Source organism: Pongo abelii, chromosome 7, assembly GCF_028885655.2.
Source record: "Pongo abelii isolate AG06213 chromosome 7, NHGRI_mPonAbe1-v2.0_pri, whole genome shotgun sequence".
Lineage (NCBI taxonomy): Eukaryota > Metazoa > Chordata > Mammalia > Primates > Hominidae > Pongo > Pongo abelii.
In genome coordinates, this window is record NC_071992.2 from 143643898 (window position 1) to 143665629 (window position 21732).

Sequence of the window (21732 nt, forward strand, 5' to 3'; positions counted from 1 at the left end):
ATTGATGCCTGCCCCTGTAAAACTTAGGGCATAGAGCATAGAACTGATGGGAGAGAAAGGTTACACTGAACTGAATTCTAAAACTCAATCTTAGCGAATTAAACACAAAGAATCATCTGCTAGAGTTTCTAAGAGAGAGAAGAATACTCTTTTACACAGGATTTGATGGTGTGAAGATGTGAGGTTTATACTTATTTCAGATATTTTGTCAACATTAGAAGAAATAGCTAAGGAATAATGTCACCACACAGAGTCAGAGACAAGAGATAATCCTAGTGGCATTATTCAACTGAATCAAATGTTTAAAGTTGGATGCAACATTGGACTTTTAATTTACATGAGTCAATACATTCCCTGTTATTAATATTTGCAAGCCATTGTAAGTCAGGGTTTCATTCATTTACCACCTATCCTCCTACACTCTGCATGCCACTAGGAGAGTGTCTCATAATGAACAACACTATAGATGATAATGATATATACATCTTGGAAATTCTCTATCTGTTCCTTTCTTACCTCAGCAACATATGGTTTGGACCTGGGCAAATTCTCCCCAAGACTTTTCCAGTTGCCTCTCCTTCGGTGGGCTTTTCTACTTACTTACAGTGTCTCCTACCTCCAACCCATTCCCCATCCCCACCATTTAGCAACTCCCTCACCAATACCCACATCTTCTCTGATCCGATCACTCATATCTTTTTATCAGTTCTCCCATTTCCCACTTCTTTAAGAACAGAGTTCTCAATCTTGTCTCCTATGCCTCTTCTTTTACCTTTCTAGATTTAACTCCCATGAACTTGATAATCCATCCCAACTTTATGACTCAGTTCTCTGACAAGAATGCATCTTTTTTTCCTCATTTCTCAACTTTGTTCTTGCTATTCCTTCTATAATATATTAAAGATGGCCACAGATGCCTTGCTATTTCTTTCATCAAGAGGGGCAGTCTGTATATCTAGCACAAAGAAAGGACAAATATTTAAGGTGATGGACATCCTAAGTATACTGATTTGATCTTTACAAATTATATAAATGTATTAAATTACCACATGTAACCTCCCAAAAAAGAGTCTGAACCTTTTTTTAAAAACCTGGGTTGGTCTTGGGGACATGATTGATCAACAGAATGCAGCCGAAGTGACATTCTGGGATTTCCAAGACTAGGTTACCAGAAGCCTTAAAGCTTCTTCCTGGGTTTCTTAGAATATATGTTCTCTTTGTTCTGGGTTTCTTGGAATGAATGATTTTTCTTGGAACACTTTCGAATCCCAGCCAGTGGAATTCATGTTGTCAAAAAGTCCCTGCCAGCCATGTAGAGTAGATACAAGATGAAATAAATGCTTGACCAGCCTTCAGCTGTGCTATCCATTATGAAAAAGGCACCAGATGTGTGAGTGAAGCCACCTTGGAACCCTCAGATCAGCCTACCTGCAAGCTGAGTACCACTGAGTTACCTTGCTTGATGTTGCTTGGAACACAAGAAGAAGGCAGCCAAGCTCTACCTAAATTCTAGATGCACAAGTACAGCATCTGTGGCCACTGTAGTTAAGGTGAAAAGGAAAAAGGAATGAATTCTAGATCCACCTTAAAATGTTTATGCACACAATAGAGATATCTGGAAATGATTACTTTTTAAGTCCCTGAGTTTTAAAAATAATTTGAATATAGCAATAGATAACTAGAACACTCTTCATCAAAGTAGGGCTAGGTTCACCACAAAAATAATAAGAAAATCTTACCTCTCTCTTCTACCTGAATTTAAAAGACTTTTGGACAAGAATCTATCATTGCAGTTTGATGGTGCTAGACAGGTTTAAGGACTATTTCAAGCATATGATCCTTTTATGTATCTTGTTATAGTTGAATGTGTACAGTTGGCAAGGTGTGGGCAAAAGAACGTTATTGCAATGGTGGTAATATGAGGAAATGACGATATCACGTTAGAAGTCCGGGAGCAAGTATGAATGTTCCCCGAACAGAGAAACTGTCTGCCTTCAAATGACTCTGCTTCTGAAAGCCTATTTCTTAAAATGTAAAAGAAAATTAGCATTGCTTATTCTTCATGATAAACATTTTAAAATTATATTTTGCAATGAAGATTATTTCTATCTCCCCCCCTGTTTTTTTCTCTCACATTCCCCCGATCCCTGAAAAAAAAAAGGGGGGATTATTAAGTGTTCTCAGTTTTTCTGTTTAGCCAAATTCTGTCTGATGTTTGTAATTTGCAACTGGTTATAAAGTTTTACATATTAAAATAAAGAACAACTTTGTCATATTTGAAAAAGGCCAAGGTTACATTATCCATTTATTTTAACATTAGACACAGTCAGCCCAATGAAGGAGGAGGAGGAAAAGGAGGAGAAGAAGAAAAGAAAAAGAAAGAAAGAGAGAGGAAGAGGAAGATGATCAGAGTGGAAATGTGGCCAGGCGCGGTGGCTCATGCCTGTAATCCCAGCACTTTGGGAGGCTGAGGCTGGCGGATCACTTATTTATATACCTCCTATGGCATATACCTCTCCACATTTCTATAATTGCCATTTATATACGTTTCTAAGTTCCTATAGTATTGTCCTTCAAGGCAAAAATCCTGGTATTATCTTCTTGATATTCTTAGGGCCTAATGTTACCGAAATGCCAGGGGTTTGGTCTTGGTCCTGTTGCTTGCTGCATGGAGAGCTAGGCTCTGAGACAACGAGAGGTGCCAGGTAAGAAGGCTTTATCTGGGTGCTGCAGCAAAGGAGACAGGAGATGAGTCTCAAACTTGCCTGACTAAAATTGGGGGTTTATATAGCAGAGAAGGAGCATAGCTACAAGCAGGAAGGAATTCGGGAGTGACAAGGAAGCAATCATGATGAATGAGGGGTCTGAGCTCTCATTATCTGGATGTGATGATCTGGTGAGTTTCAGTCCTTTGCCTGAGGGTCAGTTTCCTGAGAAGAGAATTCAGATGGGGCAAATAGAAGTTTCAGATTTTAAGATCAGGAGAGTCAATTTCTATATTTATTCAAAAAACCCATAAACATTATTTCTATGGAGCAATTGGGCTGGTTTCACTAGCACGGTGCTTGGACATCTTCAGTGTATAACTGAGTAAATAACTGCTCAGTAAATAACTGCTGAATTAAAGGAAGTAGCGATGATGGCAGTGGCTGTGGAACTGGTGCTGGTTAGGAGCCACGATGGTAGTTTTTGTTGGGAATGTTACTGAGGGTGGTGATGATAATACTGATGATAGAGGTAGTCCTGCTGATGTTGGTGAGGCTGGTATTGTTGAGTCCTAAATCAGAGAAAAGAGCACTAAATTATCTAGGAGAAATATCACTTTGATAATGAAGGAAAACTTGGTGGTAAGCCTGATTGCCAATCTATGCAACAGTTAGCAGGAGAAAATAGCAGATTTTCTCTGACAGCTTTGGGATCTGATGAATAGATAGCAGAGGCTACTGCGAGAAATTTTATCAGCCTCTGGAGAGTCCTTCTAGCTGACTCCCTAAATGCCTCTTTGCTCCAGGACTTAGATTTTTGAAGGAATTGAGCAATGAATATGAAAGAAGAGTGATAAATAGTCACACCCAGAGTGACTTCCCATTCCTCATTGTCTCATGCAAAGAAAAGACATTCTTTAGAAGGGATCCTTCCAAAGAAAACATCCTGAGCACCTGAGTATCCTGCTTGTGGATCCCCAATAGCCAGCACGCTGACTCACTGATATTTGTGCAGCTCCCATGTGCCGGTGAATTATAATGAGAATATTCTGGGCAATCAAATTACTGGAGCTGAAGGGGGTGGTGAAGCAGGGGTTGCCCACATAGGTCACTTTCTAGAAAGCAGGTTCCAAAAATGTCTTTCTGTGCACTGAGAATTGGATCTCACCATTCCAACAGAGAAGCTATTTTCTGCCCATAACATACATAGACTGAAGGAATTAAAATGCAATGAGTTTAGTTGAAAGCTTATTGTACTTAAATCCAAAAAATTAGGTACTTTTCAACTTATTTACCCTGTGCTGCATTTAAACCACTTCCCTCCTGCCTTTGTTCTGTAGATAACCATTCCAAAATCTAAACTGCCTATCGAACAACAAAGCAATGATTCAGTTAACAATTATAAACCTTAACAATTCAGCATGCACCCACTTATAGAAGAACTAGATATCACTTGCCTGAAATATTTGACAGTCATACAAGAAAGCAATGGGCTACTTAAACAACACAGTCATGTTGGGAGCTGTTGGGGAAGGGGTAAGGGCGGGGAGGATTGTTTTTGAATGAAACTTCATCTATGTGGTTCCAATGGATTCTTTCCCACACAAGCTCAAGCCTACATCTCACAGAGCTATTAGATCTGTATACTTCCTTGTGCTCTGCTCCAAGAATTAGTGAGTCATGTTTTAAGCACAAATTCTTAACATAGGTGCTACCAGGGAACAAAGGAAAACAAAATGCCTCATTCTTTTATTCATCTTTTGAAAGGAAACTCATGGCGGAAACATTTGTATCACATTCCATTTATATAACCTGAGAAATATCAGCTGAAGGAAAGAACAGTACAGCTGAGGAAGGGGACTGTGGTGTTTTCTTTCCACAAGCCCATGCCCCTCCTAGACTATTAGTTCCTAATGTGTTTCACAGCTCTTGGGCCAGCAAGGAAATGTGAGGGCACATCGTGGGAGACAGAGAGGTGGAGGGGAGCACATCAGGAGAGCCCAAATACTCCAGCAGGTATTAGGAAATGCTTCAGTAGAGTGTTTGCAAGCATGGGCTGCAGAGTCAGGCAGATCACTGGCTGTGTGACCCTGGGCAGGTGGCTGAACGTCTCTGTGCCTTAGCATCATTGTTGGGAAGAACGAGGATAACAACAAAAAAAAAACCCCATGGACTATAGAAGGTTTTCTATATGTCTGATACATAAACCAAGTTCAATAAAGCCCCTTGGGTCCAGTTCTGGTTTCTGCTCTTGGACCGGTCATTTTGCTCCTCTTAGTTTCAGTCTCCTCATCTTTCTCTGAATCTTTTATACTTGGGATTGATGGAAAACTTACAGAAATGTTCTGAAATGGAAAAATGTCATAACGACCTAGCCATAGTTCACACATGAATCCTCAGTGTGAACCAGGAATCAACCACTTGTGACCACAAAAGGGAAAGGAGGAAGAATACAAGTCTTTCCAGCTCTTTATTGTCCATGCATCTTGGATATGTTGAGAAACCTTTATCAACTATCTTCAAGTGAGTTTATTAATGCTGTAATATTTTTTATTTCTGTCATAGTATGCATATGATGTATTAGACAGGGCTCTGGGTACAGATGGGCAGGGTTTAAATGACAGATTTAAGGCAGTGGCTCACACCTGTCATCCCAGCACTTTGGGAGGCCAAGGCAGACAGATCACTTGAGGTCAGGAGCTCGAGACCAGCCTGGCCAACATGGCAAAACACTATCTCTACTAACAATACAAAAATTAGCCGGTCTTGGTGGCACCCACCTGTAATCCCAGCTACTCGGGAGGCTGAGGCACAAGAATAAACCTGGGAGGCAGAGGTTGCAGTGAGCTGAGATCACACCACTGCACTCCAGCCTGGGTGACAGAGTAAAATTGTCATCAATCAATCAATCAATCAATCAATAACGGATGTTCTCCTATGTGCCCTGGAGAAGTGAATTGAACCCTGGTTTTTCCTGCAGCAGGCTTGCCAAGGTTAATTTTGTTCACTGGTCTTTTCAAAGAACCAGATTTTGCTCCCCTTTATCCATTTCACTATGTTGTTCTATATCACAAATTTCATCTTTTGCATTGTCAGCTCCCATGTATTCCCTCATGATTTACTTTATATTTTTCCCTAGATTCTTAATAAAAATTATTTAGTTTCAATGATTAAAATAACAAAGGCATTTAGGCTACACATTTTTCTGTAATAATGGATTATTTCTAATAGGTTTTGACAACAAGTAATCGTCTTTTCACTGATTCCTAGATAGGATTTCATTTCTATTTTTGTTTTTTTCTTGGCTCTCAGGCTTATATTAAAGAACATTCCATATTCATACTTTCCCAGTAGTTAAACTTTTAAAAATTCTATTTACTTTGCTTTTCTATTGGTTGGGCATATGAACTATAGCCCTAGATTCCTAAATTTACTGAATTATAGTCAGAAAAGGGCAACTTAAAAAATCTGTATTTGGGGAAAAATCATTATTATTTTTAGAGACAGGGTCTTGCTCTGTCACCCGGGCTGGAGTGCAGTGGTACAATCATAGCTCACTGTAGTCTCAAACTCCTGGGCTCATGTGATCCTCCCACCTCAACCTCCCAAGTAACTAGGACTACAGATGCATGCCACCACAGCTGGCTAACTTTTAAAGTTTTTGGAGAGATGGGGGTCTCATTGTGTTTCCCAGGCTGGTATCAAACTCCTGACCTCAAGTAATTCTCCTACTTTGGCCTCCCTAAAAATTCTGAGATTACAGGCATGCTCCCAGAGTGCTGAGATTACAGGTGTGAGCCACTGCTCTTGGCCCAGGGTAGCTTTTAAAGTCATTTTTTTATTGCGATCAAATACTGCATTTTAAAAATTGTTACTTAGATGTAAGAGAAGAGTTAATATCCTCTCTGTGTGGTTCCTTACATATACAAAAGCAAGTTTCTTTAAATTACTCAAATTAAGTATATCTTTTGGAAATATCTGTCAAGTTTTTCAGTCATATTCTGAGACGGGTGAAACTGTTTTATCTTGCATTTCTGAATTGTTCATCTTGCTGTTACATAATAAGACACTGATTAGATGCTTCAGGTTTTGAATTTTTTCCTTAACTGATTGACCAACTCTCTAAGTCTCCGTTTCTCTATCCATAAAAGAGAAGTAATAATGCCTGCATGTAGAGTTGTAAAAATATACAATGAGAAAAATATTGTGAGGTAGCCACCACACAGTAGACAACAACCTATTTTACTTATCTACCTTCCAATCCTTAAGCTAACTATCTCTTAGTCCCAAGAATAAAATCTTGGGATTGGGAAAAGGCTTCTTAATTTCTGTTTAGGGGCCACAGATCATTGAGATTCTTCTTTCCTATTAAATACCAGGCTACGGGTTTGAAAGAATCGCAGTTAGAAATATAATAGCATCATTCTAGACAGAAGAATGGAAAACTAGTGTTCTAAACTGGATCAAAGGGTGTCTTGTGAAATAATGCAGTCATTGTTCTCTATAGTTTTGCTCCAATAGGTCAAGGATATACTAGTATACCAGGGGTAGCTATGGATCCTGGGATTTCCCCTTTACCACAAAGGAGATGATGTAGGTGTGAAATTCCAGGCACCTTGCCCATCTTTTGTAATCCATTCTTCTTTTTTTCTCTCTACCGGTTGCTTCAGATTGTAACTCTACAGCCCACCTGGCTTAGAGTGCTGATGCCTTCTCAAGGCTTACTCACTAAACTTCCTAGAAGCTATTTTCCAAGGAAAGTAGAATCATTGTTCTGGAAAACTAACTAAACTACATTCAATGCTTATCAATATCAGAGAATTCATTTTGGGTGACTCACTCAACATATTAACTTTCACATTTTAAATTATATGCTTTTACTCATTAAATATACACAAAGCTTTCTCTCTCCTCTTTCTCCCAGAAGTGTTTGTGAAATGCTTTCTTTTTCCTGTAAGTTTAAATACTTCTACAGTTATGTCTTTTACAAAAGAGAGATGTTAGTAGCAAAAGGTACAACATTTGCTAAACAGTTCAGGTGGCATCTACGAACACCATCACCCTGAGTTTTCACAAACAGCCTGAGAGAAGATGTCACGTTCACTTTTCTGAAGACAAAACAGAGGCTCAGAGAATCAGCTTACCAAAGGTCTCCCACAGCTGGCAGATCTAAGAGTCTAAACCGTTTCTGTTAGGCTCAAGGCCCATGTTCCATTTGGTTATGCTCTCCTCCCACAAAACTCCCTTAGGTTTTGGAAACTGAAAAAATGTATGTGGAGTGACTGATTGCCTGCGGTTCCTCTAGTTAGAACTGATCAGTTGAGCCACATCTACAGCAATATTAGAGAGGGAGGAAACCCATGAGTCCTCAAATCTTTTTTAAAAGAGAATCATTGATGGTCTTGAACGCTTATATGGTCCATATGGACATTCGGTGCTTTTTTTGTTTGGCGTAAGTGAAGCAGCGTCATTGTCTGGGGTAAATACCCAGGGTTCATCATCTTGTGCCAAGAAGATTAAAGACACAGACCACAGAGGGAGTGAGTTTAGGAGCAGAGGTTTAATAGGCAAAAGAAAGAAAGGAGACCAGTTCTCTCCCTTTTGAGAGAGAGGAGCTCCCAAAAGGGGGAAAAAAAAAACACCACTTGGTGGACTGCACCAGAATTTATAGGCAGGCTTAAGGAGGTAGTGTCTGATTTACATAAGGCTCACAGATTGGTTTGACCAGGCATGATGTTTACATAGTGCAGAGGGAAAGGCTGTTGCCCCACCCTAATCTTATTATTATGTCTTTGCCTAGCAGGGACCATATTGTCCGCTCCTTACTGTACACATGGTTTGGCAAAGAGAAGGGAAGATGGAGCCACTATTTTGAACATGCCTAGTCCCGGGTAGCCTTTTCCTATCAGCATAACTGCTGGCATTCACCCGTGCAAGCTTCCAGCTTGCTTATCGATGTCTGCAGCTTAATTATACAGGCTGCTCTTTGATAGAAAAGAAAATGATTTGGGGGCTGCTTTTCATTAAAAGGGAAACTTTACCAAGGACTCCTGTAGCCTCACTATGTGCCTAAGTAATTTCTTCTTAACTCCTATATCATGAGGATTGACATTCGTCAGAGGTAAGGTGTTATTCAGCAGGTTCGTATTATTTGGCAAATTGATGGGAAGATGTTACAGTAAATAGTCTCCAAACAAGATGCCATGAATTGATTATTTTCCTCTATGCACATGATACTCTGCCCACCAAAATTTATAGTCTACTTCTTACTCTCTTAAACCCGGAGTGGACTTTTGACTTGGTTTGGTGAGTAACATATAGCAGAAATGATGCTATGCCAGTTCCAGGTTTATCCTTTAAGAAGTCTGGCAGCTTCTGCTTTCATTCTTAAAGCCAGCCACCATCTAAGAAATCTGATTAACCTGAGACAACCATGCTGTGAAAACAAACAAACCAGTCACATGGAGGGGCCACATGGAAGAGAATGAGGCACTGTCCATGTGAATGAAGTCTTCTCATCTTCTCAGATCTTCCAACCCAGCCCAGACATCAGCTGGATACAGCCAAAGGAGTGACTCAGTTGATACTACTAGTCAGAGAAGAGCTGCGTGCTGAGCCAAAGCGACCTACAGAATCAGGAGAAGTATTGTTATTTTTTGTTTACTCCATTAAGTTTTAGGGTGTGTTATTACACAGCAATGGATAATTGATGGATGTTTAGGTCAAGAATAGACAAAAATAAAAAATAAAAACGTGTTCTATTGTCCCATACATAATCGACCAATTGCCAGGAGTTTGCAACTCTGGGTGTACATCAGAATCACCTGGAAAGTTTTTTAAACTACAGATGCTCAAAGCTTAATGGAGACCTTTAAAATGCAAAATTTTGAGGCCTGCATATTTGCATGTTTTTAAATTCCCTCAATATATATAAAATGAGCAGTTATTGTACTAACCCACAAAATTAAAGACTCATTTACTTTAAGAAGCTCCTTTTTCAAAATGCAAATTCTTTCTGGGAGTGATAAATCAAGCAGATGGTCACAGGATTACATCTGTAGTCAGATTGTTTTCTTAACTCGTGGCTAGGATTAGCAGTTGTAGAGTACAGGAGAGCTAAATACAAAGCATGCACACACCTGACCAGGGAGCTATTGATTGAGGTCCCAAAGAGATGTCATTATAACAGCCTATGGTGAGCTTGGGCCTAAAGGGTGCCTGGAAATTAGAAGACAGGTGCAAAAGGGACAGTGGAAGATTGACAAAGGCTGATTACAACTATTCTGATGGCAAGTCACTGAAAATCACCCCAGGAGTGGCCCTTAGAGCTTGTTATTTAGGAACCTAAGAAATTATTATGGAGGTTATTGAAAGGGACCATGGTAAAGATCAAGTCAGATAACGATACCTGTGCTCATACCTGACCTCTCAGAAGGCCAGGATATGAAGTAGTTCTGATTCCTCTACCCTAATCAAATAAATAGACTATGTCTAAAGATAAGTCTAACAAGAGTCAGAGTTCAGTGTTGAAAATGGAGTGTTGAAGAAAGAAGGCTTTTGTTGTGAGCCAGGGAGTTCCTGTATCTTTGTCTTTTCCTTCATATTTCCCCCAAGCTGCCCAGACCACCTTCCTCACAAAGCCTCACAGGGTGGTTACCTCTCCCTGAGGAGTGGTGAGTCAGCTCCCTCTGAGAACTTTTCACTTTTACTATTTCTCTCTCACTGATCCTGAACTAAGACACACCTGGGGGTTTTATGTTCCCTGAAGAAAGGAAGTGAAACGTACTGCATTTCCTATACTACTTAAGCTTCCTTTCTCAATGTGAAAAGAACAAACCTATAGTTCCTGAAATCTCTTTACTTCCTGTGTTGCTAAGTCAGTAAGAAGAGAATTAGCATGTACTGAGCACCCACCGTATACTAATTGCATTACCTACATCCTCACATAAATTATCATGCCCTATGAGTTATACTTCTTGAGATAAGTTTTGTGTTCCCATTTGACAGAATAGGAAACTGAGGCTAAGATTTTGAGGTTACTTGCCTAAAATCATATAATTAAGAAATCATGGGAACAGGATTTGAGCCCAGATTTGATTGACCTATATCCTATAATTCTAGCCAACAAAGTATCTCTGCCAAGAATTACAAAAAAAAAGAAATCATTATTTCAGGGTCTGGAGTGGGACATTTTCAGCAGATCATTTTGTTATTATACGAACACAGCCTAACCACCTGCTACTCCAAGTGAGAGTCAAAATCCAGCAGCATTGGTCTCACCTGGAAGTAAGTACTATTGATGCGTGCTACTCAAGTGAGCTCTGCTGACAGGCCACATTGACATCATCTGGGAGCCTGTGTGAAATGCGGCCTCTCAAGACCCACTCCAGGCCTACTGAAATAGAATCTGCATTTTCACAAAGTCCTCATGTACCTTAGTAGGCACATTTAAGTTTGAGAAGCACTGACCTAAATTAATGTGTTCTAATTATTTGAGCCTGATACCTCGCTGAATTTTTTTTTTCTAGACACAGTGCTACTTACACACTTGAATTCCTAGAGACCTCACATCTCACAATGGGGGGCCTTGGAACCCAAAGAGGCAAAATAGTGGGTTGTAGACATCCCAGTAAATTAGTGGCAGAGTCAGACCTAAGATAAGTCCTTACTAGATGCTCAATACCTGTCATTTAGACATCATGTATTAAGCTCTTGGTCTATGCCAGGAACCTTGCTAGGTGCTGAGGATTCAGTGGTGAAAGAAATAATTTGTGCCCTCAAAGAACCCCTGATCCATTGACGGAGACAGATACACACACAAGCAATTATAAAACAATATGGCAACGGGGAGACAGAGTGGCACAAGGTGACATGAAGCTTCCAATAAGAGAAACTTGGAGTCACCAGGCTTCACGGAAGAGGTGCAGCCTTCGCCAGACCAGGTTCCACCCACTTTGTGATTAATTGATGTACCAGCTCCCCCTCTATCCTTCATTCCCCTTTCTCCTTTTGCCTTGTCTTCACTCCATTCTCTTTACCATCTCCCCTTGGCCTGGGTCCCTTCTACTTCTCAGATTCCCACCTTGTCCTTCAAGGCTTTTCCTGCCTGCTCACCCTAATCTACAAGTTCTGCTTTCTCTTAACATCTGTAACTTTTTTGTTTACTAGCAGTTTCCAAATCCTACTGCCCACCAACATCACCTTAGGAGCCTTAAAAACTAAAAAGCCCCATAACAGGCCCTACCCTCAACTCTGCAGATGATTCCAGGGCATCATTTTTCCCCAGAGCTGCATGTACAGCAAGGGTTGAGATGAAAACCCTGTTGACCCCACTCGCCTGCCATCTACCCATAGCAGCTTGCATTACAGAGAGAGGCAGAGTTTACAAAGGCCTCTGCACCCATCATCCCATTTGATTCCCACATCAGCCCCGTAAAATAACAAGGGAGAAGTGCTTAGTCCATTTTACAGATGGGAAAACTTAGTCAAGAGAAGTGAAGTCACAAGCCCAAGTTGCCCAGATCTTGGACCCACGTCTTCTGACTTGCCCTGTGCTGCTTGGAGAATATGTGTATGGTTAGAATAAAGGCAAAGCCCTGCCTTGCTCTCTCAATGCCCCCATTTCCCCAGCCTAACACATGGAAGCTGCTCAGCTCAGAGCTAACTGATGGTTGATGGTTGACGACAACTGCTCATTGAAGGAGGCATGTGTCATTTCCCCAGGTCTTGAAGGCCTCCACCTGAGAAAGAGGAACTAGGAGTTGGGTGTAAATCAGAAACCATATGACCAGCCACACTTGAGCACACTCTGTGAGAAAAGGGAAGGATGCTGACAGCCAGAGGTATTGGAACTTTCCTCAAAATCAATCAGGAGTCATGTTCTGATCAGAAGGGCAGATAAGAGGATCATGAGGACTGAAATGTTCTAGGGTTTCGTTCCTTCCCACCCAGCCGCCACCTGCTATCCTGTCTGAGCAGTGCTCCTGTGAATGGGGCCCTTCTTACCTATCCTTGCCTAAAAAGTAAACATGGAAATATTATGAAGCTCCTCTCTCTCCTGATCCTGAAAGCAGCCCAGGAAGTTGGGCTGATGAGAGGAGCTCTTAGCAGACATAAACTTGGGCAGGAAGAGGTTGGGAGTGAGGACTAGGAAAAAAACCTTCTTTTGTTTTATCTTTTTTTGTAATCTCTTCCCTAGGTTTTCTCCATGTTCTGCTTCAGAAATAGACTGGCTATGTCCTATGTATGTTTTATTCCTCTCATCTCAGGAATAATTTCCAGTTCTTAGAAAAGAGCAAGGCAGGGAACGGGCAGGGGTGGGCTGAACGCCTCCCTGCTGCGAGGAAGGAGGCACAGATAGGGCACACAGGAGAGCTGACATTACACAATCCACATATCAGCATTTCTGGGGCAGCCAGGAGGTTATTCCTAAGGGGAACATGTTCTAAACCAGCAGAAAATAAATGCTGCTTCAAAAATAAGCATTTCAGGCTGTGACTTTCCTGGGTCAGAGAAGCCTTGTTATTTTTCAGAGTAAATCTGCCCCAGTGCACACGGCTGCTGCACTAAAAGGGCTTATTTCAGAAGGCCCTGGGTCCTTATTTTCATAAATAAATAAATCCTCATAGGCCTTTGGAATCTGATTATATTTGGGACAAAACTCCTAAATATAGGGCCATTGTCTGAAACCATGTGACCAACCCCAGTCTTTTAACTTAATTGTATCTATTAGAGAATGGCATGCTTCCAGGGCCGGGATTAGGCTGTAAGCTGGTTCTCAACAAATATCATGGGTTCTTTTTTGTTGTTTGCAGGGAAAGTGGGGACAAATGACTTACTCTTGATTAGAAAAACTAATACTTTCATTTCCACCAAGAAAAAATAAAACCCTCTTCATGGGTGTTTGTCATTTTTCTTGGATAGGACAAAATCCTATTCTCAGAGAAAAGCCTAATGCACACATCCACCCTCTGTGTCACTAACTGGTGGAGACGACGGTTTCTATCTTGGTGTCTTTTGTTAACTGACCCATTCCCAACTTTATTATTATTACTATTATTAATTATTAATATTATTATTATTTTGAGACACAGTCTTGCTCTGTTGCCCAGGCTGGAGTGCAGTGGTGCAGTCCCGGCTCACTGCAACCTCCACCTCCTGGGTTCAAGCAATTCTCCTGCCTCAGCCTCCTGAGTAGCTGGGACTACAGGCACCTGCCACCACCACGCCTGGCTAATTTTTGTATGTTTACTATAGATGGAGTTTTGCCATGTTGGCCGGGCTGCTCTTGAACTCCTGACCTCAGGTAATCTGCCTGCCTTGGCCTCCCAAAGTGCTGGGATTACGGGCGCGAGCTACCGCACCCGGCTCCAACTTGATTAATTTAATTTAGAGTGCCGTTAACTCTATTCATTCACTAGAAAACTATCTACTGGTATGGACCAAGTCTGAGGAAACACTGTCTATAGAACAGATGGCTGGCTTGCCTTGATGAAGCTGTTTAATGGGTAGGAAGACATTAATAAATAATAACACCATAAGCCATCTAATTTTATTGGAATAAATTCCTTGAAAAAGGGCTGTGAAGACATAAGCCTTGACCTTGGAGTATAGGCAGGGGCTTCAGGAATGGCTTTTCTGAGGCAATAACATTTCAAATGAGACTTTCAGGAATAAGAGTGGGCTAGGGAAGAGAAGCCGGAAGGGCAGGTGTTCTTGGCAGGGGGGATGGCCAATGTGAGTGCCCCGAAAGAAGGCTAGCTTCTGCCACCATGCTCTGCCTGAAAACTAGACAGGTAGCAATGGTAAATGCATGGCAGGTGATTGGGACACAGAAGAGGGATACCAGCATCAAAAAGGTTTCCTGGAGGAGACACATTTGAGCCAGGTGAAAGGAGGCAGGATGAGGTACATTTCTGAAAGAGGACATTTGGCAAAGTCACAGAGGCAACAGGGATTTGGGGAGTGAGATGAAGCAAAGTCTGACTCTTATTGAAGGGGTAAGAAGCTAGGGAAGTGTGGGCAGAGATTTGAAACCACCACATGGAGATGTGGAGAGAGTGGGAGCACTGGAGGGCCAATGGGGTGTTGGTGGAACAAGGTCAGATTGAAATGTTTGGATGACAGCTTTGAGTGAAGCAAAATTAGAAATAGGGCCTCCTCATAAAACTGAAGAATCACACTTCAGACTTGTTCCGGGTTAAATTTTGTTTACAAAAGCAGGGGGCAGTGGACTAGATTTGGCCCATGGGCTGTGGTTTGCCTACTTCTGCTGCAGATGGGAGACTGGAGGTTCAGGGAAAACCATAGGGTATATACTAACCATAGTGGGAATGTCTTTTGGAGAGGAATGCATTAAGTGAAACCATCTTGCTGGCATCTCTTTCTGTGCTGGTTGGTTTCTTGTGGTTCAGAAATACAGTAAGTCAGTCAACAACTCTTGTACAAGAGTTTTCTAATTTCCAGGTCTGTGCTAGGACCCAGAGATCAGTGAGAACCAAATGGAAGGGACATCTTTTTGCCCATTCAGTGAGCCGGTGCATGTTGATTGTCCACTATGGGGCAGGCTCTCTGCCAACACCTTGAGATTCTAGACTAGTACTGAACAAGTCTAGTGGCACGTCTATCCCTCCATCTGTCCATCCATCCACCCAGCTACTCAACAAGCATGTCACGAACTTCTGCCGGCATAAGACATGTTGGCAGAACTCTGTGGGAGTTATTGGTAACCTAGCCATGAGTCTTGCTTCCAACTTGCCTACCTTCTAGAGAGATAGATAAGCCAAGTGCATTAAATATCCAAGGTCTGAGGTGGACAGGGAAATGTACTACCAGCAAAGTACAGATGGGGGTGGGGTGGGTGCTCAGAGTAGAATTAGAAGACTTTCAGCTGGAAGAGATCAGGAAGGCTAACAAGATGACATCTAGTTTCCTGTTAACCCTTTAAAGTGACATATGAGTCTCTGCAAGGATTACAAGCAGATTTGAAAAGACAATGCTCTGTTGTACATGCTTTTAGCCCTTGGGTCCCACCAGGGCAAGTATTACAAATGCCTTGTGATTTCACCGTCCTGGAGATGGTTCCTTTGTCTTACCAGCAAAAGGATCTTACCCAGCACAGTTTGCCTATTTGCCAGGAATTTTCATATGTGTCAGCTCTTGAGTTGGGCACTGAAAGGAGTTATTAATAGAAAATAATAATAATAATTCTTGCAATAACTGTGCAGTGTATTGTTCCATCTATTTTAAATATGGGGAAGCTCAGGCTAAGAGGATTAAGTAGCTTGCCTGGTATTACAGAAGAGAAGGAAGCAAGCACGGAACCCTTATCTCTTGACTCTCAGATGATTCTCTCTTTAACAAACTCTGGTTGCCAGTCTTCAGATTAGTAGCCTATAATTTGCTTTGACTTCTTCCTCCATTCAGGTCAGCTCCCTGCTTGACATTTCTTTCTCCACTCCATTTCTCAGAGACGGCTCTTTCTGCTTTACTCCCACAACCACTGCACCAGCTCCATGCTCATCATTATTGGATCAACAAACATTTATTTTCTGCCCACAGGGGATCATAGTCTATTATCCAAGATTTTCCTGGGTAATAAATTGGCCTTCTCACTTTTTACTTTCCCCTTTCAAATCTGCCAATCAGATACCAATAATAAGCCATCTCCTTAGCGTAATGTAAGACACATTCGCTGATTATCTAACTTGTGGCAGGCATTGTCCTGGGTCCTGAGGAAGAAAAATTACAAAGTTACAAATCTCATGGTTTACAAAGCATTTTACTGAAGCCAGCTAGGCGTCAGGATAAATAGCAAACTTCATTTGAGTTGGCCATAGGGAGTCTGGGCAAAAGAAACACTCTCGATACAGAAAGAAAGAAAAGATGGGTTTTTCTGAAAGAAAGAAGAAGAAGCTTGTGCAGTATTTGGCAGCCCCAGCCAACAGCACAAGAGGGAAGGGAGAAAGAGCACCTCATTCCCAATTGTAGGGCAAGAACAGATTCAATACAGCTACATAAGGAGCCAAGACTGAATTAGATGGGTAGGGAGGATGTCCTATTACCTGAGCCCAAAAGTTTAACACCCTTTGATCACTTTCCGTCTAGAGAGACCACTCAGCAAAGGTCATTGGTTATGATAATTAAACTGTTTTTCTAAATAGAAGCAATTTCAGGAAGGCAGGTTGACCTTTGGGAGAATTTCTAGCAGCAATCACTTCATGATTGATTGGAAATATCTGCAAATACACGTGTCCTGAGAGGTGAATGGGAAATGTGTGAAGTTACTGTTTTCCTAATGAGTCTATTTGTCCTTGTGGAACAGTTTAGGGGAGAGTAGCATTGAGGAAACAAAAATGGCCCAGGGATCTTGGAAGCTCTATGTGTGAGTATATTCTTCAGTTTTCGGATTTAGGGGATTGGGGAGAGATGTGGAAAGCATAGACAGAAGGCACTGCAGAAGAGGAGAGTAAATGACTTTAGGTCATTGAACTGGTTTTTGATAGAAATCAAGTTAAGAAAAATAGAATTCAATAGTACTAAGTTTGAACTTTATCTTTCTAAAAACTGCTTCTGTGGGCAGAGTTCATATGCTGGAGGAATGAATCATAATGACACCCTTTGGTATGACCCTGGGGAGAATAAATGTGACTTAGTTGAGGTTTCTGAGGATGACATTCAGAAAGAAAACAAGAGGAGAGGGAAATACCCTTTCTCTCTGTCACACTGTCAGGTTAGAAACTCACTTTAGGGGCCACAGCCTATGACAAATACATTCATGCAAATTCTGTGCTTGCTTCCACGCTCCATTTCTTTGCCAACTATGTAGCTAAGCAAAATGGAACAAGAAATAGTGTCTTGGGAGAAATAAAATTGCTGGATTAGACACAGGCCACCTTTATATAAGAAAAAACGTTAAATTATGCTACTGGTGAAATGAGTCCATTTGGGTTATTGTGGAATTTTATGTGAGACTGAGATAGCTGATTAAGATGATGATGCTTGAGTATTATCATTTTAGTAATAAATATTTCCAGAATCAAAGTGAATAATATGTAGGGAAGAGGGAGGCAAACTGCGGCCATGGACCAGCAGCCTGGTTTTTTGTTTTGTTTTATGGCTCTTGAGCTAAGAATAATTTTTAAATTTTGAAGTGGCTACATTTTATTTTATTTTATTTTATTTTATTTTTTTAGGCTAGTCTAGTGAATACATTTTAAATGCTTATACAAGAACTGAGTGATAGCCTCAGTTTTGCCTGTTGGCTCACAAAGTCTACAATATTAATTATCTGTATCTTCTAAAAAAGAGTTTGTCAGCCCTTGGGACAATAAGTAGTAGCTATAGCCTGGGCATGGTGGCTCACACCTGTAATCCCAGCACTTTGGGAGGCCGAGGCAGGTAGATCACCTGAGGTCAGGAGTTCGAGATTAGCCTGGCTAACATGATGAAACCCTGTTTCTACTAAAAATACAAAAAATCAGCTGGGCGTGGTGGCACGTGCCTATAGCGCCTATAATCCCAGCTACTTGGGAGGCTGAGGAAGGGGAATCACTTGAACCAGGGAGGCAGAGGTTGCAGTGAGCTGAGATTGCACCATTGCACTCCAGCTTGGGCAACAAGAGTGAAATTCCATCTCAAAAAAAATAATAATAGAAAAAAAGAATTTATAGTCTCCTGGGTCAAAGAGATCTGAATTTGGATTTTGCCTAGATACACCATTAATTCATTTCAAAATACTTATCAAGTAGGTATTCTTTCTTCACTTGGCTTCCAAGATGCCACCCTCTCCTAAATTCCCTCCTTCCTCACTCAGCAATTCTTATCAATCTTCTTTGCCTGTTGCTCCCAGTCTTCCTGATCTGTCAACACCAAGACCACAGCTCAGGTCTTGGCCCCACTCCTCTTTTCCACCTGTACTCACCTGGTGCTTGTGCCAAGAGTTCATTCTTCCCATTGTATTTACTAACACCAATGTGCTGATGACTTCCAAATTTATACTTTTAGCCCAGACCTCTCCCTTAAACTCTACAGTCACAATGCAACTGTCTTCTTCAATATCTCCATTTGATGATGAACATATATCTCAAACTTAACATGCACAAAATGGAGCTTCTGATCTTCATCCCCAAACCTGATTTTTCTAGAGTCTTCCTTGTATTGGTAAATGATAACTTCATTCTCCCTGTTATGTCAGTTTCTTCATTGGAAATGGGCATAGAACCTGTCTGAGGACTGATATAAAGAATAAATGAGATAATATAGTGTTAGTGCTACTCATGATAATTACCACAGTCAGCATTCAATAAGAGTGAGGAGAGGAGAGCATAACCTTTCCATTCTTTCATCTAATGGCTCTGCTCTTTCCTTCTCTTTCAGACCCTATCTTATCCTAGAACCATTACAAAAATTTAGTAACTGGTAGCCTTGATTTAGTAGTAAAGTGGTAATTATAGAAAATATTATTCTCCCCATTTAAAGATGAGGAAAATGAAACAGCCAAGATGCCCTAGTCCCACCTCCTAGCAAGCACCAAAGTTGGAATTTAAACACCAGCCAACTGAAAAGCCACTGTTCTCCAGGCTCATCCTCTGCAACACAGCCTTCACCAGCTTACTCTCAGGTGAAGCGCACACCCTACGAGGCTAAATATGACAACAAAACAGGGTAAGTGGACTATGGGAGACAAGAGCAGGGGTTCCTCAACTGAGCTAACATATCAGAATTCTCTTAAATTTTCATGAAGATTCCTGAGCTTTGCACTAGAACTGCTGAATCAGGTCGGGCCTAAGAATGTATAAATTTTTAGAGCTCCAAAGGCATTTTTGAGCACTCAGATTTAGGCGCTCCTGCTCTAGGTTTTAAAAGGAAGGTTTCATAATATTTAGAGCCAATAAATATAATACAATAACCTACAACTCTCAAAGACAAACCAAAAACCAGATTTTCCAATATATAAATGGGCAAAGGGCATAAAAGGAGGATTTACAGAAGAGGAAGCAAAATGGTAAATAGAAATATTTCAAGTTATGAGCTCTACTTATATTCAAATAATACAAACTGCTAAATGTTAATAAAATGCCATTTTTAGCTACCAAATTAGCCAAGTTTTTTGAATGCAAATACAGTATTCCTGTGAGTATGTGATGAGATGCGCACTTTCATAAACTACTGAGAAGGCAAATATTGGGGGTGCCACTTTGAAAAGCAATTTGGTAGCATGTACCAAAGTCTTGGAAATGTCAGTAGTCTTTAATTCAGAAACTCCCTTATATAAATATATCCAGTAAAATGATCCAAAAGGAATGAAAAAAATATATACTGCACCTAAAAGACATTTATAACAATCATTTACAAAAGCAAAATAAATAAAAATAAGTGAAATGTTAAACAAGAGAAAACGTGAATTATTCAGCATCATTGTATTATTAAGCAGTTATCAGATCTTTCAGAATACACTATATTATTTCATTTTACACAAATAAATAAATATATATGCCGAGGGGAAAGTTTGAATGTCCTTACACCAAATTGTTAACAACAGGGTCTGTGAGTGGAGCATAATGTTATTCTACCCATATAAATTTGTTCAGACAAATTATGCTAAATCCACAACTCAAAATATGATGTTTCTTCTTTTTAGAAAGTTCTACCCTGCTTTCTATGCTGGTAAAATATTTTTGTTTTGAGAACTAATGCAAGTGTCATCTCCCCTAGAAAATCTAAGTGTTTTTTACCCAAGGAGTGATCCATTTATCCCCTTTATTTGTTAGCATAGATTACCTTTATTTTAGCACTTACTTGCTATTCAAAAATTATCTGTTGCTGTATTTGTTCCTCCTAGCAGACTATGAGCTGCCTGAAGGCAAGATCTGGGGGTCTTACATGGCCAGAAGTGTTTATTAAATTAAATTCCTTGAATGATAGAAAGAAAGCTCAATGGAAATCTTCCATTTAGTGTCTGTGACTCCATAACAAAGAATACTGTGCAAATTGCTAAGAGGATAGATAACTGTTTTTACCACCAGAAAAAAAAGAGAACAGAAAATGGTAAATAGTTATGTTGATGAGATGGTGGATATATTAATTACCTTGATTATAGTGATTATTTCAAAATGTATATGTGTATCAAGACATCAAGCTATGTACCTTAAATATATACAATATTTGTTTATCAATTATACCTCAATAAATATGAAAAAAAAACTGTGAAAGACTTTTGGCTTCTACTTAGGATGTAGAAAGCAGGAAAGAGTAGCACTCCTGGAGGTACTAGAAAATAATGCTAAAGAATCTGCAAATTCACAGCTTTTTATTTTTATTTTTATTTATTTATTTTTTTTTATTTTTTTAAACTAATCAGAGAACTGAGGTCACAAGACAACAAACTGGTCCTAAATAAAAAGTAAGAAAAATGCCTTCAGGAAGAGCCAGGACATGAACACATGTTTTCTTAGGATAGACGCCACCAGTAACCATACAAGCTGTTGATGATAATTCAACTGATGTTTTAAAAATTGGTAAAGGCTGAGTATGGGTTAACGTAAGATTATGGAATCCCCGGAAGCCCCGGAGAAATGGGAGTTCGCACTCTTCACTGGCTCGTCTCAATAGACTACAGATTTCATCAGGTGTTCACAAGAATGATTGGATGCAGGGTGAGAATCCAAGAAAAATTTACTCACGGCTCATATTTCAAAGAGAAAAATAGCAGCCTGTGTAGGATTGGAATAAAGCCATAGATTCTTCACCCTACCTCTTCTATAGAGCACATAGCTTAAGCTTGTAAGAAAAAGGCAATAAACAATGTTGGCCTTGGGACAGTGGTGAAGATCCACTGCATCTGGGGAGAAGAAATAAAAATAGACTCCCTATCTCTGAAAGAAAAGCAACAATACATGCTGAGCTCAGATAAACAGGTCTCTTGCAGTTTAGGAAAGGGCAGTATCATGGAGAAGGCACCACTATCAGGGTATTCAGGAACACAATGCCTATGTGAAACTGAGCCTCAATCCAAACAACAGAAAAC

The 21732-nt window shown here is 40.4% G+C and overlaps 1 long non-coding RNA gene across 1 annotated transcript in view; it reads right to left on the reverse strand.

Moving 5' to 3' along the window:
- LOC134761969 (uncharacterized) overlaps positions 1-21732 on the reverse strand; it is a 146428-nt gene that overhangs the window by 3792 nt on the left and 120904 nt on the right. The gene's annotated exons all lie outside the window — the stretch shown is intronic.